Genomic DNA, 24,820 nt, shown 5'->3' on the forward strand with positions numbered 1-24,820 from the left:
ATACCTTGTAGCGAACGCCTATTCGTGATGGCCTGAATGCTACAGTATACTTAAGCTGTGTGCCGACGTTCTTTTCACTATATATATATACGATGGGTCCGCGATTGCAGCGACATCATCTATCTCTCCCGTTTTTCTTTTCTTTCTTTCTTTCGTTCTGTTCGGCTTTCTTCTCCGAATCATTCTCATCGATGATGACTGCTGCCAAACTGGGTCAATGACGACGGGAAGGTGTTGAAGCGAGAAATTACTGAACCGTGAAACGGTCATCTAGAATGGTGGCACCAACAGCCGATAGTCAGCGACCGAGCGAAGCTACGATCCACCTTCACAGCAGAGTAATAACTGCAGAAACCGAAATTGCAACACATGCAGCATTAGCGCTAACGGGCGCTGATGACAACGGTTTCACTGGCAACGGTTGCGCAAGGCGTAAGCTGCTAGAAGTGTGCAATCTGCTGGAGAAGATCCAGCTGGTTTAGCCGCCATAAACTAAAATGCATTTGAAACAGCTGATCATTAGAAAATCTTTCGTGATCGCCACCGCTGTCGTCGTTGTGGAGGCCAATACTGCATGACGAGAGTAAATCCAGAGTGGACTTTGGTGGTGAGGATAACTGCATTGCACAAGAGGGATTTCATCTTTTCGTGTGCAAGGGAGGCCAAACAAGAAACCGCTAACAATCTAAGGCCCGTTGCCGAGGACGCCGCTTTTCATTGCGATGAACGTGCTTAAGAGTCGGCAGACTAGAGATTATTTGTTGGTGCTTTCCGAAACAAGAGTCTTGAGAGGAACAAACGCTGAACGAGTAGCAGGCGAGAAGGACGAGTAATCGTTAATGAACGAGCAAAGAGAACATCAATTCTGCCTGATGAACGTGTTGATGGTGGGGTTACGGAACCAATGGGATACACCAATAAATAGCCGACGTGTCGAATGGGGGCTGAAATGATGAAAAAAGTGTCTAAAAGTCGTACATGCTGCGGCCATCGAGAGGACTCTGGAGGCTATAGGATTAATGGAATCGTTCGTATGTTTGTTTGTGTTTATACGTTTTAACTACATCTGCATTTGCAGTTTGCTATTAAACTTATTTTTTCAGCGGGAGACTTACGCTAAGTAGCTGCTTTCGCACATTAAAGCTAGTGCTGATTAGAGCGCCAAGAATAGATTACACTAATTAGTAATAGATGATTCGTACGGCTGCCTGTCACTGCACTTCGTACATCTTGATATCATTCCGCTGTGAAGTTGAGCAGTATCGATGTACGCTATCTGCCGATTATATATTTTGTGTGTGACACTTGCACAGGCGTTTCACGTGGGCAATTACAACTGGGAAGTTTTAACTTCGATAAAAATATCTGTTTCAGTTACTGAGCAGCTCGTTCAGCGAAGCAAGCACAGAACTTGTTCGGCGCTGTCTGGCAGCAAAACTGTAACTTCCGATTTTAGCTCTTCAGTAATCAGAAGGCCAAATAACTTCTCTCGGTACATGGGCATTAGTGTCGAGTCGCTTACTTAATGTACGCATCGCCATTCTGTACTCGTTAGCGATTAAATAACAACGTACTTAGGCTGCTTATGAGACGTTATCGGGTAGGCACTGTCAGATAGCACTGACCCTTCAGGGTCGGCCAAAATATCCAGTGCGTCAGAAGACTAAGCGTCATAACTGTCGCTATCTCGGCGTCATTAATCGAAGATTTTGTGGTATCTGTGATCGGTTTGGAGGCAGAGAAACGACGCTCGTCATTTGAAGGCAAGGATCGAACGGACTAATAGCCTTTACAATTATTTGATTTGTGAAAATAACGGACCGGGGAGATAACATAGGGATTATAGCGAGATGGCAAGAATGTCATGGTTTACGTAGGGGAGGGCGCCGAACGGATGCATGGCTATCCCGAAGATTGCTTGTGGCTGCTATAGATCGTTAATAATATTTATGGCACTGTAAGAAGCCATTGGTTCACAATCAATCATTCAGTTCAGCGAAGTCCCGAACAGTCGTGTCGAGTTATCCTCGGAAAAAGGTCAGAAGCGAAAATTAACGCACGATGACTAGGCAGGAATTGTTTCGAATTGTCAAAACCCACAAGTGTCCACCAAGCGACAACATGTAAATGTGCGAGGGGTTCACATTGTTTCGGATGTGCTCGTGTTCATATGTAATAGTTTGCATTAAAGGCTTGGCACATATTTCTAGCGTCTTGTTACGCAGGACACACGTAACGCATGTGAATGACTAAAATGGCTGTGACCATCGTTTAAGAATGACTGGTAAAGGCGCTCTAGTTAGCCATAGAACTAACGGAACTAGGCTAAGTATGCATTTAACTATTGATGAGCCAATATCGGTCTTTAGTCATTGAACTATCAGCTAGATATGTTCGACGACGAGGTAATTTACCACAATGACAAGCTCAGCTCGCCTAATCCTCTTACGCATCCACCGACTTGATTCGAATGGGTTAGTAAGTAAGTTTCGAACATACATACTCGTGTTCGTACAAAGTTCAAAATTAATTACGGAGTGAATACGATTGATTGGTACCTCTCTTATCCCGTACATATTGGCTCAGCAAAGCTGGCGCGTGTTAGTTCTTCCGAGTCGAGTTGTTAGTTCATACGGTACGTATTGTAGCACCAAAATAGGATATTATATAATAGACGCTTTATCCGCTATTGTAGCGATTAGGGCCATCAGATATCGAGCGGCCTCAACGAACACATGGGGGCATTTAAACAGCATCCATAAAAACCGCTGTTATTATTGAGGTCAGTGATGTCAATGAGCATCTTGTGTCTTTCAAATCGATACTAGAAGAAACAAATCAGTTGCTGTTCAAACGATAGCTTGCGATGACGATTCTGTTTTAAAGAAAACGTCGACGTGAGCATGTGTCTGCTTCGTAAAGCTTTGTATCCCAGCTGATAAGCTGTCAACCCGAAATTATTTCGTGGTCACTAATTTCACTTGTTCAAAGAGAAGTGAACTACTGGTCTAAAAAAAAATTTGTAAATGTAAACTGTTGTAAAAATTGAAGAAAAAATTTCCATGGTACCTCTGTTGTTGGATAGAAACCGCAACTATTTCCATACTTTTTCTGATGGCTGTCATATCTCAGTCGCATGATGGGTGGTAAGCGGCTCATATGGTGACGCTCGGTACCATTGCCGCCGAGCATTTTAAATGAAGATCTGATTCCCAAAAAATAGTTGACATGTAGATATTCTTTATCTATGGCTTCTTCATTGTTACCTTTTACAGGTAACGTAAGGATATGATAGGGGACTTCGTGATCGTCTTATGCTATACTCACATTCAATATTGGACAGAACAATATTTAACCGAAGTCATATAGCACAGATCCGCAGGGATTGCCAAAATCGATCTTGGCTACTTGCACCCCTTACCGAAAGATAACAGCGCTCTATCTGCTGACAAGTGCTGCTTGCCAGGTGTCTGGCTGTCCCTTTTGACAAGGAAGACTTCGCCTGCCGTTTTGCTCGCTGTCTTTTAAGCAGTCCAGCAAGTACCGCCCAATTATCACCTACTGTTCTCTACCTGACCAGCGACTTAATTGTCGAAGAAGTGCGTGCTCGTCATGGTCCGGCGATTGTTGCCGCGGTGAATCAACATAGCCACTCTCGCCGTCAGGAAGCCCGTCCAACCATACCAACACTATCAAGTGGTAACCCAGGACAAGCTGCTGTAGTGAGTGACCGGACAAATCTGGCCCAGAGCCCAAATCGATAGCACTACAAACAACCAAAATGGGTTCGGCTCTGGTGACTAGTTTAACCCAGGGTTCGCTGTTTTCACTGCCATCACTTCGCTACAGTGTCTATCGCTGGTTTGCTTCGGACGCGAAAGGTACAAGAGGGAGAAAGTCCAGGAGGATCAGGACATAAGAAATGCATCTATCTTCTTTCGCTTATTTCTGGTTCCTCCCTCCCGGAAGGCCAGCACCTTGCCCTAAAGTAGGTCAGTGCCATGTTGCTGTTTTAAATATCATCGCCTTTCAAAAGTAGGCTTGCATAAATTGTTTCCTAACATTTTCTGAAGGAGCGCGATCTGTCAGCTCGAGATATTTAGGTTAGAAAATTTGTAAAAGATTGTAGAGGTTCTTTGAGCGATTCCGTATGCCTCTATTCAATGAACTGATTAGTCACTTCGATTGAGTTGCGCCTTGGAACTCTCTTTCGACATCTTAAATCCATTTCCTCGGACTGAGATAGATTAAGGCCAGGGACCGCCATATTTCACTGCTGTTTGCTCCTTCATACTATATGCATATATATATATATATATATATATATATATATATATATATATATAGGTTAAATGATGCTTTCAGCCCCTAAACACTGCCTAGCACAATGCTTGTTACTTGTTAGAGAGGTTTTGTGAGTTAAACAATGAAGTCACATCCGGCTAGACTGCCATTGCAAATATGCTATGCAATTGTTAAAGGCTAAAAGCTGCTATTAACTCCGTGTTACTTTACCATTGATCCTTTCTGCCTGTTTGTCAGCCTATCTTCGGCCCAAGTGATTGAAATCTCGCTGCAAGTGGAACGTAGATGTTCTCTAGGAAGAGGTAAAAAGAAACAGGGTTCAATTATTCTCTTGCAACATACTGCTTTAGCCATAAGACACTGCTATCACCATCGCACTGGTTATCTAATTAGCAAGCATTACCATACATTGATCGATTACTGATTAATACAACTAACCGTGCTGCAAAGGATAAGATCGCAGCAAACAAGCAACAGACGACGAGTGCCTTGCCAGGGCCTTTGTGCAGGTGAGGGCTAACATAAGGTCTATGGGCAATCGTTCTGGTTGTGTATGAACGAATTTTATGAAGCAATGCTTTTTGAGCATTGGCTGGTAAAGTTCCTTGTAGTAACTGCTGTTGAATTTAGCGCCAACGACGATCGAAAGTTGTCACGGAAGTAACAGTTCGCTGCAGAGGTCCATAAAATCTTACATGGATACGCGCATTTTATATTAAAATTTTGTTTTTCCAGGTTATCAGCAATTCGAATTAGTATTTAATCTTGTTTCATCTAAACATTAATAGCTCATTAAAAAAACCTGGGACGTATTTCTGTGTCAGAGGAATATCCGAGTATTATTAATTATATGACAAATCATTGTTTGTAATTGTGACCAATATAGTGAGTGATACTAGTTTTTACTTAATATTTATTGCTATTGAACGACGGAATATAATACATACGTCTGTTTTGTGCACGAAGCTTTATCATAGCTTTTGTGACGCCCAGTGATCTTGGCGCGTGCATCATGTAAGTAGTACTTACAGAGATTCAACTATCTCCTGTGCATTATCTGTTGACACTTGCTGTACGCCAAGCAAGCTAGCGCATTAAGTAGTTCCAAGAGTAGACCGACAGGCATAGAGATATTACAGACAGCTATTGTCGGGTACAAAGGCGTGAAGAGCGCTTGGTACCAGTAAGTCCTGGATACATGGAGGAAGCGTAAAGTGGACCAGTAACCAATTCGTTGTACTCACTGGCGTCAGAAATTAAAAACTATGGGCTGAGTCCGCGAACCGATGCAATCAAAATTGCAGTTATCAAGGAGCGATCATAACGGGCCGGTTTCTAGTCTAGCTACCCCCGGAGGAACTAGCGAGAATGTTCTTTTGTCAGAGTTTAACGGGTTAAATGGGTTAATGTTTATAGTGGCGATTATGACAGTAAGCGGCTTAACAAAATGGCGTAGCCGTCGCAGATCGACGTGCCGGTAACCACTGGCGTTAGAATTTGATTTTAAACTCAATTCCATCACCACAACGACGCAGGCGTTGATGGTGCAGAGCAACGAAGGGCGAGACTGGTAGAGAAACACAGGACTGCTTCATTGTTATGGCCTCTCAGCTAAACCTTGTGTACAGCAGCTAAACTTCTATGAATGGGAAATAAGGGAAAAAAGCGCCATCTAATGCCAAACGTTAACAGATCTAAAAGCAGAGCAGGTTTCTCAAAGAGAAAGCTTCAAAAGTCGCGTTTATTAGTTTTTCCTTGAAATTTCGAGAAAAGTTGTTTTTGTTTCTCGATTCAATTTAAGATCTGTCTCTAATTTCGATTTATTGTATATTATGATGATATTGACACAGAGATACTAAGCCGGACACTCTCTGTGACCGACATACGACTGCATCGACTTCATATCGGAGAGCTCCAGGGCATCTAACAATTGTTATACGATACAAGATGTGTATTGAACTGTAGATATGTAAGTAGGCAACAATGGATCATACCGAAGAAGTGGCGCAGCTACTCCATTGGTTTCAATTGCATGCAAGATTAGTTGACGCACGAGGGCGGCTATTAGAAGGTAGGACTCTGAGATCAAACGGAGAGAACAGGGAAGGAATGGAGGGTCCAGCTATAACACGAAGACAGATCGAGACTAGCGTGTCCGGAACATACCTTAGCAGCTCTCTTGATGTTCTTTAGTCCTTACTCGATAGCTTTGTCGCTGCCTTTAACGGAATGGCCACTACAGCCATTTCCTGCTTTGTATGTGGGACCATGAATAAAGTAGAAGAGGAACACTAAAAGGCAAACCAAAGGCCCACGTAGGGACCGTAACTTAGTTCCGCGATTACTCAAAAAGGAGGGAGCGTGTGTTGTTACCGCATTGGGTAGATAACAAGTGAAGCACCGCAAGGTGCTGCCAACGTAAGCGACCGCTACGAGGTTTCGTGGAAACTGAAGGATTTCTCGTTGGTACATGAACGTATATTTAGGAACCGGTTCTAGTGGTAGATATAATATAGATGTGCGCATGAGTGTTTGGATTTATCAATCCAAGTCGTGATTAATATATTTTAAAAATATAACTACAAATAAAATCCATCATTGAGTTGATATCACTGAACCCTACATTAGTTTTGTGATACGCTCTAACTACGCGTTCTGACTGCTGTGTTTTCAGGTAAGCCCGTTCATGAATCTGTCCATTGAACAGGCAGAACTGTTGTTAACCAGTTCAGTGCATAGAGGTGAAGTTAACACCAACCGAATGCATATTGGTCCCTCATCAAAACCAGCTGTTACCTTAAGTGCTGGGCAGTTTTGCCCAGAAGTGTGTACTCGTAATATGACAGCTTCCCATACCTAACAAAAGTACAACAAAAACCCACTTGTCCACCTGTAGTTAATGGAGTTGAAATGCATCTCGGAGTTGCATTCTGTTGTTATTATACATAATTACATCTTAGATGTTTTTATTAGTTTTAGCTTTGCCTCCCACCTCCATTGCCCACATCAGCGTCCGATGTTAGATGTCATTTGCTGTCGATCGATCTGCAGCTGGCTGAAAGCTATTTGTAATGTTAGCTATAGTACAACTAACATTTACCTTATGTACTACCACCTGGTTGAGTGAAGTGAAAATTCACAAGGCTACCTTCCTACATAGTCAAACGAGTCTCACGGCTATCTTCTTTCAAAGTTTATCGTTTCTACTTTTCTCTTCGGCGAACAAATACATAGTACATAACATTTTGTTTTTCCTGAATTGAAGAAGCGGCGCAAGAAAGAAGGGGGTGCGCTAGACAAACCCCAGTTAATATTTGACTTTGCTTACTCTCGCATTTCGTGTTATCGCTGCGGTCTTTGATAATAGAAGCAATGTCTTCGTTCGTCCATGTGCCTTGTGTAGCGGAACTTCTTTCAGTTGCGGTATCTATCCAGCAGACTGCTTCGTTGAGAGCCGTCAACTGTTATCTGTTGGTCCGATGGTCGAAAGGGAGGGGCAATTATGAATATTGCGAGTGACCGCGAAGACGACCCGATCTAGTGACAGAAAAGGCAACGCTGGTGTTGACAGCAGATTCGTGTGAATCGACGTCACCGTCACAGTTGCAGTAGCGGTAACGGAAGCGGCAGAGCGTTATCTTTAGCGTCGTCGTCGTTATGCCCACCAACAACTCGTCGACGGTTACGATGACTATGACAAACCCGTATTCACCAGGAGCAGCACTAGCATATTTGAGAGCTTAGACGCCGTCAAGGCGTTCGTATGGGACACGAATACATGAAGCGGCTGTTTGTATTTACGAGATACTGGATGGTCGTCATTCTATTTGTAAGCTACTTTGTTGCCTGCTATCTGCTTGCGTCTGACTATTGAGTCGAGTAAAATGGACCGCTCGTCATAAGTGAAAAGCGTGTCTGTTGGCTTTAGTTTATTATACGTGTGATAGCAGGTACGTATCTACGTAGTATATATCAATTAACAGGCTATGTAAGTCTGCTCATAGTTAATGGTGGCCTTTAGGCGATGCTGACGGCCGAATCGTGGCGTGGAAAGCAGATAAGCTGATGGTTTTAGGACAAAAGATATCTTTCACTAGTTTCTGCCACTACTACTGCCACTGTACTTGTTTCTACTGTCGTCCTATGAGAATTTGAAAAAGGCCAAGGCAGCAGTACCAACAGACAGCAATGGCGATAAAATAGCCGAAGAAGACAGAACTTTCAAGCAGCCATCTCCAGCAACTTCTGACAATCATTGATGGTGTCGTTTCTGTTCTACTTGCGGGGTCAAACACGCGGGCGTTCAGAAAGGGGCAAGCGAAGCGTAGAAGGGCGAAAATGAAATGTTTCCCTTCACTTCGTCTTCTATTTTTTCCCCTGATCAGGGACTGCTATCACTACTTCGATTACTATAGCAATATTTAACCACTGTTTCACTCTGTTCAACCTTAATGTGACCTGTTGCGCTTACTACCACAACGTCGACGGCCTATATTTGCGCGCTAAGTGCTACCAGTGCCCGTAGACGTCATGGGAACACCTGAACGGTCAATGCTTATGTCAGTGTGCATGCTCGTTCCACTCACCGTGCTGACGATCATAACGATCCCAACATTAGTCACAGCTACAGTAACTTAGCGTAGGGACATTCGTAAATTGTTTTTTTCCTGTAATTCTATTAGCTTCAGTTGGTATGGACGGAGCCGTCATTGTAACCTACGACAGTGAGCTCCTTATACCACAATAGCGTCTTGGGCAGCACTCACCTGCGTGGGCTTATGTTAGATTTTACCTAGTTTTATTGTCTATGCATATGAAATGGACGTTTAGGTGGTTATTTTCATGTTGGTTCTTCGTTGTTCAACATTGTATTACATGGTAGCATTAACTATATAAAGGTGCGTCATTACGATATAATAGAATCTCAAGATCAGCGACTGCCTGTATTGTGTGGTAATATGGAGCAGGAACTCAGGAGATAGCTTAATCAGCGGGTTGGGTCTGCTTTAAGAAGCATCACTACTATTGTGTTGATGGTGGTGATGGGAATATTTTTAAAAGAAATATTACTAGAGTTGTATGTTCGTTTACTTTTTATTGCGGCCCTCGCTGCCCTGCGGTACAGTACATAGAACGAAATTTTCAAGGCTCATTCAACTACAAAGTAAAAGCAAAAGGAGACTTACTATTATCATCATATAAGCGATATTTGTACGTTACTTAAACATTACATATATAATATATATATATATATATATATATATATATATATACATATACACATACACATACACATATTGATCGCAGTAAAGTTGATCATGGACGGTCTCTACCTAGGACTTTTGGATTTTGTTTCAGACACACATCTAGATCAATATTTAGAGTGGGGCAAAACTCTTTTGGTAGATATATCGACCCTAGACGGACTGGCTGCCTCATACCTTGATATTTGAGTGTTGGCTATTCCGCGTAAATAGCGTTGTTCCGTGAAAGGTACAACTCCTTATTTTCAACACAATTAAACTGTTTTCAACAAACGTTGGGTGACAACCTTCGAGCTGTATTTCGAAAATTACCCTGAGCTTATATCAGGACACCTAGCATTTAATATCAGTCTTTCATTATTCGTTGCCCGAATGTATGTCACGCTACAGAAGCCGCTAAACGTACTGCAATATTTGCGATATTTCCAATTACAAACGGTTTGTTCATTTTCGATATTGTCGATTGAATTTTGTCTGTCCGTCCATGTTTTGCCTGTGCAGACGCGCCTCTTGACCGACGAACGCTAGCAAGCGAGAACGGTTTGCTTATTGACCAGCGCGTGGAACCTATTGTCACAGCGATTCGTTCTGATGGATGAAGCAATGGAAATCCTGCCAGTACAAATCCAATCTTTACCCGACCTATGCAAGCCTAAAAGACACATGATCTGTTCTTCTATATTAACAAAGTAAGCTATGAGCCAACCGTTGCCGAAAATGCTTTCCGCTAATGTAGGTGATGCCTGGAGGCGTGGCAGCAAATACACTTGCTTGAGTTGGGTGAGCAGGCAGTTACTCCGGCAGGTAAGAAGAGTTTATGCCTTGGTAGTCATCTGGAGTCACTCTCTCAAGAATAACTCTGGCTGTAGTCGTAATTGCGGGAGCGTATTATTAACCTTGTGGCTTTCTATTGAATGTAGTGATGTTATTTCGACAAAGCTGGTGTGATAAAGCCAAGATGACGGCAGGTCCTTGTGAAGATACGAAGTCAACCGTTAGAGAAACCGTCACTCAACTCTGCCTCCCATACGTCTCTCTGATAGCACCGGCTCCTTGTGTAACGATGATAAGTCTAAAATTGGGTTGGTAATTCCCGAGAGGCAAACAAGGTCCGAATAGCACGACTGACATAATCCCCTCATGAACTAAGCCACCTAATAAGGGAACTCGCTGTCCCCACAATAGGTAACGGCTCCGCACGATAGAACAATGTATTAGCTATTGTTTTGTTTATTGCAGGGAATTGAATACATGAAAAAATTAGTGCAAAGGAACACGCCATATAAAACAATACAATAGGATATTATCTAGATTAGTATATTATTAAAATAAAATCGACTGAATGCCAACCGGAGCTTCTTATGAATGGAAGGTGATAATAGGATATTATAGGACAGACATGAAATTTATCGACGATTCTCCAATGAGTTCCGACAAGTCAACCATATTTGGGCTGTATGACCACGTAGATAACTATTTGCGCTTCTACGCTTACACAAACACGAACTTCAAAGTAAATAAGCGAGTATTTTCTGTGATGTACCGTAACGTCCATAGATGTAACAGTACTATAGAGAAAGCAGCTATTTAAACATCTATAATACATAATAGCACTTTAAAACCCGCGCGCAGACCGATATCTTTCTATATAATCCCCTTTTTAACACCATCGCCGTTGCTACTGATGTAGTTGCTTTTTCAAAATAGAGAAATGAAGGAAGATTCGTAGCTACCATATGGACGAGGTGTGATGTCAAATCAGATAGCCAGCTGCGCGTGACGAATAAAAAAATATGGCGGTCAATATCGTAACTCGGTTGGCGATTTTATGCTACTACTATATTACCACTTGCCTTCTTTCCCGTCCGGCCACCTGCGTCCCTCTCCTATGAGAGCCCAGAGCGTATAGTAATCTGTCACCAGTAATAGCGAACATTATGATCATAACCGTGAGAACTAAAGCTTTTGCTATGAATTGTTGTTAGAAGCGCTGAGATAGCAGAAGATGAGGCGAATATCGGCTATCGTCGGGCAATAGGAAGCGTTTACAACGACAGGACTGCAACAGAGGACACGACCGTGCGGGGAAAAACTGGTATTTCTCACTCTTATGCGATTCAGTCGATCGTCTGATTGCAAGCAGTATGGCGTAGCACACCGCATATATAGATAATACATGACACTATTGGCCCGAGCTCTCCCGGCTGAACTGAACGATGGTATAGTTACGTAGTAAGAGATACCCCACAACCTTATATCTCTGTCTTATGCATACGGGGCTCGTCTCTAGCATCAGAGCAAATATTTCACTTTTACCAGATTTTTTTGCTTCACGGCTCTGCAACGAACGTAACGCCATGGTGACGTCGCGACGCGCAAAGCAAAATTCACTCGAAATAAGTAATCCAGGCGGTCCGGCAAAATACCGAAATCAGGGAAACCGAACATCTGATGGGGTAGGTGAAAATAGCTAAGAACCTTCCCCATCTTCCCGTTTCTGGTTCCGCCTGAAAGTATCGGCTGAGTCAACTTTTTTTCAGTTTTCTTTCAGTTTAGAAAGATGGAAGAGAAAAGCCAAGCTGGTGGCAGTGGTGGTAACGGAATATAAATAAAGAAAAAAAACGTCAGAGAAAAAAGATGGAACGAAAAAGCTCACAGAGTCATGTAGTAAGTACTCGAACAGAACGAGAATTCTATTGCTCCACAAACACTGATTTATTACAGAGAGAAGCTGACTCGATTCACCATATTGGATCTGAGTACGAATAAGTATTGCCCAGCGACGAATGAACTTACTTAGTTACAATGATGAAGCTTATGAGATTAATGGTAATGTTTTTTTTTGTTATTGCTGCTGATGCTGTTAGTATTAAGTCATTGCTATCATGTAAGTTCAAATTTTGCAAATAGTATTTTTTTGCGTAATTATTTAATAACAACTATTATTATGCTATTTTCTGTTGTCTGATAGAACTTGATAGAACGAGAGATGATTTGGGAAAAGCAGGGACGATCATTTCTCAAACGGCACACACATGTTACCGCATTTTAACCTAAAAATAACAAGCCTGACATGTTGAACCAATGATTATTTACTAACTGGACATACGGAATATATAAAGGCGCATCATCAAGACGTCAAGCAACACGACGACGTAGTAGCTCGAAAGGCACAAGAATTTCGAAAACTGAAATATACCTATTTTTCTTTTACAGTATATATTTTCGACCGTTTTTCGTTGACTGGTACAAACATTTGAGCATTTGCAATGTAAATTTTCTGTGAACTACGCACAGAAGCTGTACTTAGATGAAAATATAGGAATAAAATATAATTAGGATAAGGATACAGAATCCTTAGTACACACTTGACATTATTGAAGCGATATTCGGTGACGCTTATATTGACGACGTAAGAAATTTCACTTTGGGAAAGTGAAATCCTCATCATTTGTTTTTCTTATCGTATTCCAGCTAACCGACTACGCTATGGATATAACTTCATATCAGATAGACGTGCTGTGAGAGGCCGCACTCCACGAACTATGTGCAATTGCGAGCTGCAAAACTGAGCGCTCAGAATTAATTGGTAACGGCCATGTTTTTTGTATGCACATATTGACATCATCCGATAATTGAGGAGTCACAGGAGCCTGTGTACCTTTTTTTTTTTAATGTTCATAATCTCCAGTGTACCCTATACACGTACGGCTAAGCCAATGGCTACAACTCTACCCCCACAATTTTTGCTGTGCAAAGCCGAAGGGCATGAAGGATGCAACATAAGGCCGAGCCAAAATGTCGTTTCTTGCTGAAACTATGTATATAGTGTCTCGTAGTACTTCCATTTACCATCGACACTTGCTCGATAGGATTGGTTCAACAGGCCTCGCGACATAACGCAGGTCCCCTTTCGGCGTTTAGGAGCAGAGGTTTTCACGAGCCCGACGATTCATGCAAGCACTCCAAATGTGGGGAACATTGTGGTAAGTACATCCTACGGTGCTTAGAGAACATCTCTAGCACATTTGGCTAAAAGCACATATAACCCACATGAGGCATTCTGTTTTTCAATGGTTTTATATACTCTTTTCTGATATTAAGATATCGTGCTAATGACCTGTATTTATGAAGCTCTGTATGAAGGTTTTAATTGCCCACCACCAGGAGAAATGATAAATTAAAGATGATTTGGCTATAGAAAGTGAAAACATCGTACGACATCCTGACACACAAGAAATATCCTGTGCCGCTTTCATGCATCGATCTCGAGAAGGCCGGCCCTAGGCTCTAAGGTGATGCGGATTAAGGGACCCGGAAAGGGGGGTCTGGAAGTATTATTTGTAGGGCCAGCAAAAACAGCCGGCAAGCCAAGTTTGACGTCGTCACTTTGCTAAAGGCAGTAGGGCCGTCCGTGGCAATGGCCGTGGCCTTGTGTAATCAGCTAAAGTGTGCTATTGTCATAACGGACCCTGATGTCTTCTTGTTCTTTATTTTATTCTTTCCAGCGTTTGTTTCGTGAGAACTTGTAGTCCGTGATACCAGCAACACCCAAGTCAGTGCAATCAGCGCTATCTCGACTGAAAGGCACCGGTCTGGATGGCCGGTGCACATACGGTTCTCTCTAGATACGCCAGGAGGGCGGGCTGCAGCCGATCCGCTATAACCCATCGTCGCTAAACCTTGCCACTATCATCCGTTTTCACCTTAAAACTATTATGAAAAAGATAAAATGTCGATTTCTTTTGCGGGCTGTGACTCTTGTGGCTATTTAATTATCAATGAGGATTGTTGTCCTTGGTATAAGTGGGCCTGAGTATTTTATGTACCTGAGAAGGAATTCTGAAGTTTTAATGGAAAATTAAGCAAACCTTAGTTGAGGTTATGCCGTTGTCAACTGCGGTGCTGTATGAGTGATAAATAATCAGCCCTCAACCAGATGAAATTTCAGGATTTTATTTTGCGTCCAGCGGAAATAGATCCCCCTATATTCAGTATAGCCTTAGAACTCTTAACGTATGGTAATAGTGACGCTGTCAAAAGTTAAAAAAAAAAACTGCTTGGTTTCGCCATCCATTGTTATGACTAGCGACGAAGTTTACGGCTTTAACACGTAACACAGTACTGTCCTTTCAAGTATTTACCATATTTTTATTTACATGACTGCCTCATGTAAATTTTAATCAAATGCGGAATCCGTACAAGCAGTACAACTACATTCATTTACACAAAACCATGTTCTCAGTAGAGTTGTCTGTGCGCTTTTTGGTTCACAAGCTTCTTGTTCCTGTCTGCTTCTTTTCGAATTAAGAAATAGTTTTGTCGCTCGAGCTGAATGGGTAAAAAAGGAAAAAGCGTTCAGTTCCCTTTTTTTGCGACACGAAAATCAACAAGATACCGTAGCGCACGAGGTCGGTTAAGGAATCACAGAAGCAGTCACAAAGGTAGTGCTTTCCAGATTATTTGTTCGGCCTCCTTTTTGTATAGGCATAATAAGATGAAAGCCAAAAAGTTGACTGTATGGCGTTCGCTGACGGCATAAGTAATCAAGGCGAAGTAAAACAACGTTTACAGCAAAAATGGCTGAATGATGGGAACAAAGCATTTTGAAGTCTCCTTTCGGGGGTGTCATTTGCATGATTGTTAGCCATGCCCCGAGGGTAGAAGCAGAATAAGCATGTCTTGTGGGGGGCAAACGCTCATCGCCATGAACATCCTCTCCTCACTCGCTTACTTCAACACTCAACGTGGCAGCTCTTTGGCCAATGGTGGCGCGTAAACTTTGTCTGTGTGTATCAACGCATATTTTTGGGTATTTGTCCGTCCTATGCATGTGTATTTTTGTGCTCTATTTTTTCGAAAAACGGAAGAAAGAGAGAAAAATAGAGAATGAGCTGACGCATTATAGCACGGATTACTGCATCTAACCGATCGATTACTATTGGTGAAAATATGAACTGCTGGTAAATTGAGGAAGCCTAGGTTGTTTGCCCTTGCAAACTTGTAACCTGGCTCAGTCGGGCTTCTTTTTTACAGACCTAACTGTGGAGGTATCTTTGGCCTGTGCAATAGCCGTTGCTAGAACGCCGAGAAATGCAATTGTGCTTCATCGAAACATCTAAGAGAATATTGAATTTTCATACCCAAACGATAGTACGACAGGAAAAAGGCCATACAGAATTCACTGCGGAAGGACTTAGCCGAGATGAACGGAGCGAAGGTATAGCGCGTGTAATTATTTTAGCCAGAGGCAGTACCTGATCGTGATTCAGCAATAACAACATGTATTCCTTTAAGGGGCCGAAAAACCTATCTACGGAACTAGCTTGATAGAATTTCATAGGACTGCCTAAATTAAGATCCAGTTAGGATTACAAGTGACAAATTAGCGCTGTCAGCTGCCTCTGTATCAGAAAAGCGCAATGTGTTGACCGTTAACGGCCACAACGAAACTCTCTGCTAAAGATTCAGTTACAAAGCTGAAGTGTCCGGCTAATTGAAGTACTGATCAATAATATATAGCAGGAGTAGCGCAAGGCACGAGTAATGGTGGCAATCATTAATTACGAAAACTATACTTACCGGTGCGTCTACCTAGCAGTGCTAGAAGAACTTCTGCGTAAATAAATCACCGTGAACGATTTCCGTACTCAAACTGTTGCCTGAATTCTCCAATCTTCTGACTACCCTGTCGCCGCCGTTCGTATGCCTATATCTTGATTGGATTTGATAATTGACGTTTCTGACTCGTCCTGTTGTCAATAAACGGTTGACTCAAGCTTATTTTGCCGTTGCCGTCAGCTCTGGTTCAACTATTGTGTCTAACGTGACCATTAGTTGTGGTTTATTTATTGATATCAAATGCTGACGAAATATGCGTTGCGATAGGGGTCCGTGCGCAATTCGCTGATTGTTATAAGGGAAAACAAATTTCCAGTAATACAGATAGAACACACAGATACAGATAGATATAGTCTAGAATTCCAATTCTACTTTTATATATACAGAGCCTATCGATTAGTGATAGCTATACACTTCAATGATAATGGCAAATGTGGATGGGGAGCACTTGAGATGGACGGTTTATAGTAGATGCCTAATGTTTCTTCATAGTATTTACTTCTTTCTGGTAAGGTTGTATTCCAGAGTTGCAATATGGTAGAAGGGTGGTGGAAACACGTCAACAGATATATTGTAAGTTTCAGGTTAGGCCTTCTTGCCACCGTTTGTCGCAAATGTCGTTTGCTCTCACACAGCATCGCCTCGATTGCATAGGGTCGAATACCAAAACTCAAATTCCGGGTTATCGTTTTCGTTCGTTCAATAACCAGTTCACAAGTTGTTCATGTAATCCAGACAGTAGCAGCTATTTACTATAATGACTTTGTTTTAACCTTAATTACCCGTTAATGACAACGGAGCGTTTTTGAGGGAAGGGGGAAGTCGGTTCCCATATTTGTTATTGTACAAGCAGCTATCCAGCGAAACTTTAAATTGATGCTGACATCCTAATCCTTAAAGCCTCCACTTCTGGAGTACATGCAACCCCAACGTAATGTAAGACAAATGCCTCATGCTCGTTGCGAAAAAAATTAATTGTTAGGCAGAAGATGTATCCGTACCCATAAGAGGTTTAAAAATCAGGTTCACATAACTAAAGCTAATTGGACATTATTAATGATCGAACCGCTTGGGCTAACCACTTTCTTGGCTGCGTATCAACAAATCGGAGCCGGGTCATGTTGCCCTCTATGACTGCATCACATTCAGTTCCTTGCAGAAAAATACAATGGGACAACTCACAGTGGTTACATCACTTTTGCTATTGGCTTTCCCTTTCCATATATCCTTCCTCGTTGAGCTGCTGCCAAACTGATATCCCTGGATTTCTAGGACATGTCCTTGTCCTTTGGCCAATACGAACGGCTTTGCCTTCTGATTTTCGGTGCTGGCTTCATAACGAGCAGCAGCAGCGTTCTGGTCTTTGTTGTTCGCACCCTTCCAGCCCATTAGGTTCAGGCTACTTGGAAGGAGCAGAGGTTCTAACGGACGGTAAAGGTAAGCCTGCTATGGTCCATGGCCTTTGGTCATAGCGTTATCTCCGCTTCTCCCTCCCGTCGTCTTCTTTTTGCTGTGTTTCTTGTTCCTTTCCGCGCGGTTGCCCAAATTCACATATATACGGTGTTCAAAGGCGTTGTGTTCTTTTACGTATGTAGCTTACTGCTGGCTTTGGCTGCCGCGTTACTCCACTGTCGCCTGTCCTTTGCTTTATAGGAGACGTTGTTGGGGGTAATAGCTACTAGTTAGTATTGAACCGACGAGTGAATATTTCAAGTTTAACCCAACATCGGCGAAATGCTTGGGTAGGAATACGGGGGTAAAGAGAAGCTGCGGGAAAGCCGCAGGCGAAAAGGACGCCACTTTCTAAGCAGAAACAATATCTCGATATCTACCCGGTCCAGCAGGTAACCGTCGCTTATAAACAGGACGATTGAACACGAAGTGTTATACTGCAGTCATTGTTTGTTGCGCATTTGGAAGAAGTCTTATCAATTCTTAGAGGAAGAACTGAGTCGTGTTAAATATCGAACAATGGCCTATTAAATTTGGGCATTCTATAAGCTCAGATTAAGTAATGATGTAAATCAGTCCTCAGCGGCTCTTATACAATATGAAAGTTTTTATGGATTTTAACTACCGCAAAGTGCCTTTTTGGAGTGGCTTGCCGCAATGCAGACAACGTAATGCGCACCGCAGCTGTTGTGGTTTTACCCAGGTGACATTGCCTTGCCAAATAAACGCCTACATACTGGAGTGTTTACCGAGGAAATAAGCGCGCCGAGCGAGCTTTGAACGAGGTAACAGTAATGATGTCATATTGCGCGCTATCAGCCCTTATAGTGGGTGGACAATGCGTTACAGTTTAGAGCTGTGTTCATTATGCTGCACGAATGGACACAATTATATGAACAGGTAGATGGCACTCTAGATTTATTCCTATAGATTTATTTCTATAGGTTTATTCTTACTGCGATGCAAAGGTACTACTGTTCCTCTATAACAGCATCTCTTAGTTGCTGGTCACAACCTGCTATTCTCGTATCCAGGTTAGAGATTTTCTGCAAAAGTTGCTTATCTATATATTTACATAGCCCCTACAGATATCCCGCATGACCATACAGGATTTTTAAGGTTGTATAAGATCGTTAACTGGGCAGAGGAAAGTTATCTCTTGCCTTCCTGCACGAAGCCTGGGTAGCAATGCTATGTCTGCAGAGTTTTCTGGTTACTCTACATGCTTCCATTAGTAGCTAAGCAGCCGTGTTATGTCCTTAGACACAAAAGGCTCCATTGTTTTTTGCCGCATGCACCAGCTAAACTTGCTTCAATTGGGTAAAGTCTTCTACTATTTCGTACGGGATACGCACATGAAAGAAATGATCGGTAGAAGCATCCCTCACCTTACAAAGCTTGCTTTACTTTGTAAACGCGACAGTTGACGTGACTAATGCAGAGTAGGTTAGTCACCTCATTCCTGCCCCCCGGGGCAGCTACCGTGTGTGCAAATGCTAGGGCAGAAACAACATGTATTGCGTGTAGCGGTCAAATGCATGGGAAAGAGGCACGTGCTTCATGTTCATGCTAGCTATAGCTGTCAAGGGTTGCCAAGGTCTCCGTAGCAACCTTACGGCAAGGAGGAATATGGGAGGATCATGTAGGTTGAGTGCAGAACAGGGGAACTAACTGTAGCTGTAGCAAAGAAGAGCGGTAGTATAACTGCAATTAAGGTATCGGAAGTCTCCACTTCGCTCCTGAAGTGCTAGGAGGTCAGATGATCTGGGAGGACGTTGGTATTTCGTCACAAGATTCAAGCTGTTCGGACGCTGATTTCGTTCTAAGGCGGCCGCAGTTTCCAGGAACCTGCTAAACAGAAAAAGGGCGTTTTGAGTACAATGTTATGATATATCGCACATACGTTTCGACTCACAGTCGTCCAGCCCCAATTTTCGCCTGTTACTAGCTTGTCCTGTCGCCTCGTTCTTTGATTGTTATTGCAATAAAGAGTGGGGGCTCGAGCAGTGATTTTGTCAGCTGTATGGTGCGCTAGCCGCACTCCTCGATAGCAGTACACACATCGGCATCCGTTACAGAAACATCATCGTCAACAGCAGAAACTTTCGAGACAATAACGTTGGACAACTCCCAGTAGAGGAGAGGTTGTGAAGGAAAAACCTAGATATTCGGTTTCTACCTAGACTGCTATTTTATGCCACTTTCATATTTCCCGCCTTGCTTCGCTCGTTGGAGCTTCTGAACAGTGATGTTGATCCGAACATTAAACCTGCACCTAGAGCAGCCTTATTCACCCGTATGTGCCCTATTTGAAGTGCTGATCTCAAGCTAGAACACGATAAAGATCAATATGGGTAACATGAGCATGTTACTATACGAGATACAGTGTATCCTTCTTGAGACGATATCACAAAGTCGAATTTCGATGATACGAACAGCCTTTCAGGAAATATTACGAAAAGGTATCCCTACAGGGAAGTGAAATAGTTGCAACTTTACTTAGGAATCGAAACAAGTGTTGAGGATTCAAAAACAAAGGTTTGTGCCCACGAACACTATAAACATATAAATCCCGTCTCAACTGCTGCTATTTTTTGCATTGAATGCAACATTTAAATGAATGTGGAACCATTCACGGATGAATGTCAAATTGGAAAATCTATGTCGCGGCACGGGTCGGTCTGAGTGCATCTATGCTATGAGAACTACTATAGAGACCTTAAACACTTACTGAATAGTGTCCTGAACCGAAGTAATAGTCTAGTGATTTATAAAAGTCAGAAAAACATGAGAAAATAAAGAGATGAACACCGGTATGTCCTGATCTAGTGTGACATAAAGATCGATAGGCGTTCTATAATGAACGTTGAATAAACACTTACGGGACATGTGAGTAGGTGTTCATCGTTATTAAACGGCACATTTGTTTTTGCGCAACATGTAAAATATGAGAGTCAATAAGCAAGGAAAACGTCAATCCCAATCGTTCTACCTTTTAAGCAAAGTGATTGATATCCCTCAATTCGCCACGTTTACCGTCATCATTATCACAATCTCCGTGCATTCGCTTGGCTACTGGGAGCCGTCGCTCACCAGCGGCCTTAAACAGTCTTACTTACAACAAGGCCAGTCTGTTCCTCTCGAGAAAAATCGCGTGGACGGTTTGTCCTCCAGATCTCTGCTGTCCTTCTGTTTCTAATTCACTCTTTCGCTGGCCGGAAACATGGCGCCGCACGGACCACGATTTAGTATCTGTAAACCTCGACATACGTAGTTTAACCAGTCAGCCCATTGGTAAAAGTACAGCAAATACGTTGGTAAAATTATTTTATCAGTATGCCGATATTTAGGGAAAGTAATTGTAGTTGGCAGCATGGTTCATTAACATCAATATAGGTAAAACAGACTGTCTTATGAAATCTTGATTTGACAGTTGCCTCATACATGTTTAGAAATGGACTGTCCGGAAATAATCAGCGTGTTGAAAATATTTTAAAGTAACGAATAATTAATTAGCTTTGCTTTAAAGTAATGCATAATTAAAAATTGAAATTAGTTTAAAACTAAAGATACCTCTCGGTGTTTGAAAATAACCGTTCAGTGCCCAAGTTTCTGCGTCTTAGATATGAAAGCACAAGTAAAATCCGTCGAAGATTGGTGAAAGCACCTAGGAAGCCGTCAGCAAGTTAACACTTTGTTATTGTATTGGTAAGAACGAAAATTGGAACACTGAGGACCACAACGGAGGTGACAACACTTAAGGACCACAAACGAAAAAAAAAAACAAGTTGCTATTATTTTCGAATTACGCTGTATAAAGCTGAAACGAAGAGATTGAACAAAACATATCTAAAGCTACTGGAAAACTTCATGTATATTGGGTAGCATGGACGACGGTACATAACGTGATTGCTCGGCGAAGATGTACGATCTCATCGTCACGTTTCAATCACTATTTGAGTCGAGGAAAACGATGGCTTCAAGTCCCGCACTTTCAAGTTTCCAATCCGTGTGAATTTATTTGCTTCCTGACATTGAAAAGAGTGATAGATGACGTAGCATGCCCTACCGCTGATTTCCTCAAATAAGCCATCCATAACGAGGTCATCTATGCTAGTACGAATCGCAAGCACGCAGCTGTTGAAAAACCTTCAGGGCACTGATGATAAAACACAGTACGTAGTTTAAGAGTTATTTGAGTCTTTTTCGCCCACTAAGTGGTGCTAAGTAAGTAATAAGTTCTTGGCTTGTGGCATCCTGCTAACCGGTCTGGAATGAGGGGCAGATAAAGAAATGCAATTTTAACTATGTTAATAAAACATAATGCCTGCCTTTCGTACTGTATTCTACTATAGAGATAGGGTGATAATCTTCCGTAGATGGTTTGTGATGCTTGCTTTCGTCAGTGAAGGTTTTCTAAGAAAACATCTGTCTGCTCATCGTCATTATAAAATTACTCTCCATCACGTTACATCTCGCAGCATTAATACCATTTGCGACTCCTGGAAAAAAAGCGAATATCAAAGAAGAGAACAGTAGAGAGAGGCCGTAGAGTCCTTTTTGCTTTGGTGCACCACTGTGATGATAAACTATTCATAGATCGGTTCGTCTGCTTTAGAGCTCACTAACAGAAAGCACACATAATATATTTTAATACAAGTTCATCAAACGCTGTTCCAGCCACCAGCAGTTCCGCTGCATCTTCCACAACCCCGTTCATCTAACGCGTTTGGAGACGAAATGTGGGAAAGAGGAAAGTGAGCTATGTCCTGGCCGTCCCGTGCCTTTCTCGTCCGTTAGAGTCGCTCGCCCGCTACCCAGAACCAAAGGTCGCTTTGCATTGTCATACCGTTAAATCCCTCTTTTTCTCTGTCTTTCCCGATCATCAGCCTTGTTGTCCTCTCGATGCCAATAGACAGCCTTCCAGGCTGGCCCCCATTCAAACCTCCTCCATCGTCCTTTAGAGTAAGCTTCTATTCTCATGCGCTCATTCGGCCTTCGGTTTGCATTTCTAGCGGGGATCTCCAGCATAGCTCCCCAGACCTTCGTTGATGTCCCATGGCCTCGTCTTGAAGCCGCAGTGGTGCGGTTTTGTCTCGGCTTTTGTGCTACTCTTTCCCTCCCGTTCGTTGCTCAAGCGCGCGATTCCTTTTCCCTCTCCAATCCACCGCTTTTCACGGGAAACGGAACGCAAGGCCTCCTCAATGGCAATGTCCCTGTGCGTTTCGGTGTGCGTTTGCGCTTCCTGCCACAATGTGTACCCTGGTTCTGTCTTCACTTTCGTTCGTTTCCCGTTGCGGTTGTAGCAGCGACTCCTCCTAACGGCTCACAATGGTTTCCCATTCGTTGCATGGGAAAAGAGAGGTTGAGCGAAATTAAAGGTCGATATGAGAAAGTGTCTGGCATTTTCCATTGCCGAGTACCCACCGGCAGTAGCGGTGAACCAACGTCAATGTCAGGCAGAGACCACGACCGGGATCAGAACACGACCCTTTAATTATCGTTTGCTCGCAGTAAAAAAAATAAACCAGCCAGCCAGGCAAGTCTAATAGGCGGTGGTAGTCAAAAACCCAGATAGAACGACATGCAAGTGAGCCATACGTTTCTTTCCAGGTCTTCCCCGTCTATTGCACCTAGCACCGACGAGAGCAGTACGGTTCTGGGCAAAGAAATAGGAGTTATTGTATTCTCTCCTTAGAGCGCCCAGCAACCGACTACTTCTCAGCGTAAAAAGGACGACAGCTGATAGCAGCCCCAACGGATATCTTCGAGTGACTAAGACGCGGCAGCTATCGCGGATCGCTAGGTGCGGATGCAACCAAAAAGCCATAGTCCATTCTTGTTACTCACCAATTGCTTCTCTTTAACATCGCAATGTTGGAATCTATTTATGGCAAGACGGCTCACGATACAATGGCGATACTATTCTGCCTCGATTTTGTTGCCGAGCGTAACTGCAGTCTCGTTTGTAAAGGAAGTTTAGCGTTTGTTTTATGTTTAAAACGGTCGGTATATATCTGTATCCATATTTGCGTTATCGCATTTATGCACCTACAGTTTGAACAGTCCTGCTGAGCCATCGGTTAATAAACCATATTCTTAAAAATAATAATTCCTTTGACTATGCTATTTCTTTTGAGCTTTCTGTGTACCTCATTCAAGATACGGAATGAAGGCCACGGTTCTCAGATCCATCCACAATGCACTTGAAGTGGACGCCGGCATCCACTACGACAACATAGCGCGATTCGTTCCCCCTGAACAGTTTGTACCACCCCTTGGCCACAGCTGTCCGCGCCATACCCTCACGCTCGACTCAAAAGCGCGTGAACACTTCATGCCATTTGTAGAAGATGATGCCACAGCCGAGATGATGACTTCGAGAGCGAAATGAGAAACCTTTTACGACCTCAATCGCCATCTGGTATCTGGTGTGAGAAGCTCTTTTTTTTTTCTTATCTATTTATAGAGGAATTTTCCGGATCTGCCTAGGGACGCAGATCCGTGCAAAGATATATGAAGCGTATTGTAGCCCCAACGAAAACATACGGATTCCATCAAAACTCCTTGCCTGACATAGACTGCCTGATTGTCTAAGGTAATATTTTACTTTTTGAAAATACTGCATTAATACGTTTAGAAAATTTAGCAATGTAGTGTGGTCGCAGGTTTGAGCAACGGTATTATTAAAAGTACATTTACTGAACGTTCAATAATGTTTACAAAATCAGCTCCTCGAATTGTGCCACACTTTGATATTTGCCTTTAAAATGTTGATTTACATGTGTTCCAATGGGAAAGAATGATTGAATTGGATGTTAGTATCGTCATTTCCTGATCAATTTTCACGGACACCTCCGCAAAGATCTTGGATAGTATTGGCCGGGTTCGATGATCTGTAATCGTTGTGGGCGACATATATTTACGAGTTAAACAAAAACATTGCAGTTCAGTAAAATTTTTCTATACCCTGGTGATTTTGAATCGTCTTCGTGAATCCTAGCTATTATACTTTGCTTCAGGAGAAACATCTAAATAAGGACTTGTCCTTTTCTTGATTTACAATATACATAGAGCAACAGAGACCTTACCCGAATCAGCGATTTTCTGAGTAGACGTACTAGCCTAAGAAGGACATAGAACCCTAAAACAAAATTGCTTCTATAACATTGCAGCAT

The 24,820-nt window shown here is 42.6% G+C and overlaps 1 protein-coding gene and 2 long non-coding RNA genes across 24 annotated transcripts in view; 2 read left to right on the forward strand and 1 right to left on the reverse strand.

Moving 5' to 3' along the window:
- The window catches only part of Ptp99A (Protein tyrosine phosphatase 99A), a 136,669-nt gene that overhangs the window by 48,436 nt on the left and 63,413 nt on the right, over positions 1–24,820 (forward strand). The gene's annotated exons all lie outside the window — the stretch shown is intronic.
- On the forward strand, positions 1,916–14,213 carry LOC111249708 (uncharacterized). Of its 18 annotated transcripts, none has more exons than XR_002673047.2 (6): positions 4,374–4,607; positions 7,709–8,134; positions 10,071–12,236; positions 13,044–13,158; positions 13,261–13,555; positions 14,078–14,213. It is a non-coding gene; the product is annotated as an uncharacterized LOC111249708 (long non-coding RNA). The 18 variants fall into 18 exon arrangements; XR_002673048.2 differs by having other exon boundaries at positions 13,442–13,555; XR_015327178.1 differs by having other exon boundaries at positions 10,071–13,158.
- Positions 18,060–22,368, reverse strand: LOC147756192 (uncharacterized). 3 transcript variants are annotated; one of them, XR_015327191.1, is made up of 3 exons: positions 22,133–22,368; positions 20,762–21,911; positions 18,060–19,490 (listed from the first exon to the last, which is right to left on the reverse strand). It is a non-coding gene; the product is annotated as an uncharacterized LOC147756192 (long non-coding RNA). The 3 variants fall into 3 exon arrangements; XR_015327192.1 differs by having other exon boundaries at positions 19,351–19,490; positions 20,762–20,902; positions 21,216–22,363; XR_015327193.1 differs by having other exon boundaries at positions 19,351–19,490; positions 20,762–20,894; positions 21,216–22,361.

The sequence above is a fragment of the Varroa destructor genome, unplaced genomic scaffold, assembly GCF_002443255.2.
Source record: "Varroa destructor unplaced genomic scaffold, Vdes_3.0 BEIS01000004.1, whole genome shotgun sequence".
Lineage (NCBI taxonomy): Eukaryota > Metazoa > Arthropoda > Arachnida > Mesostigmata > Varroidae > Varroa > Varroa destructor.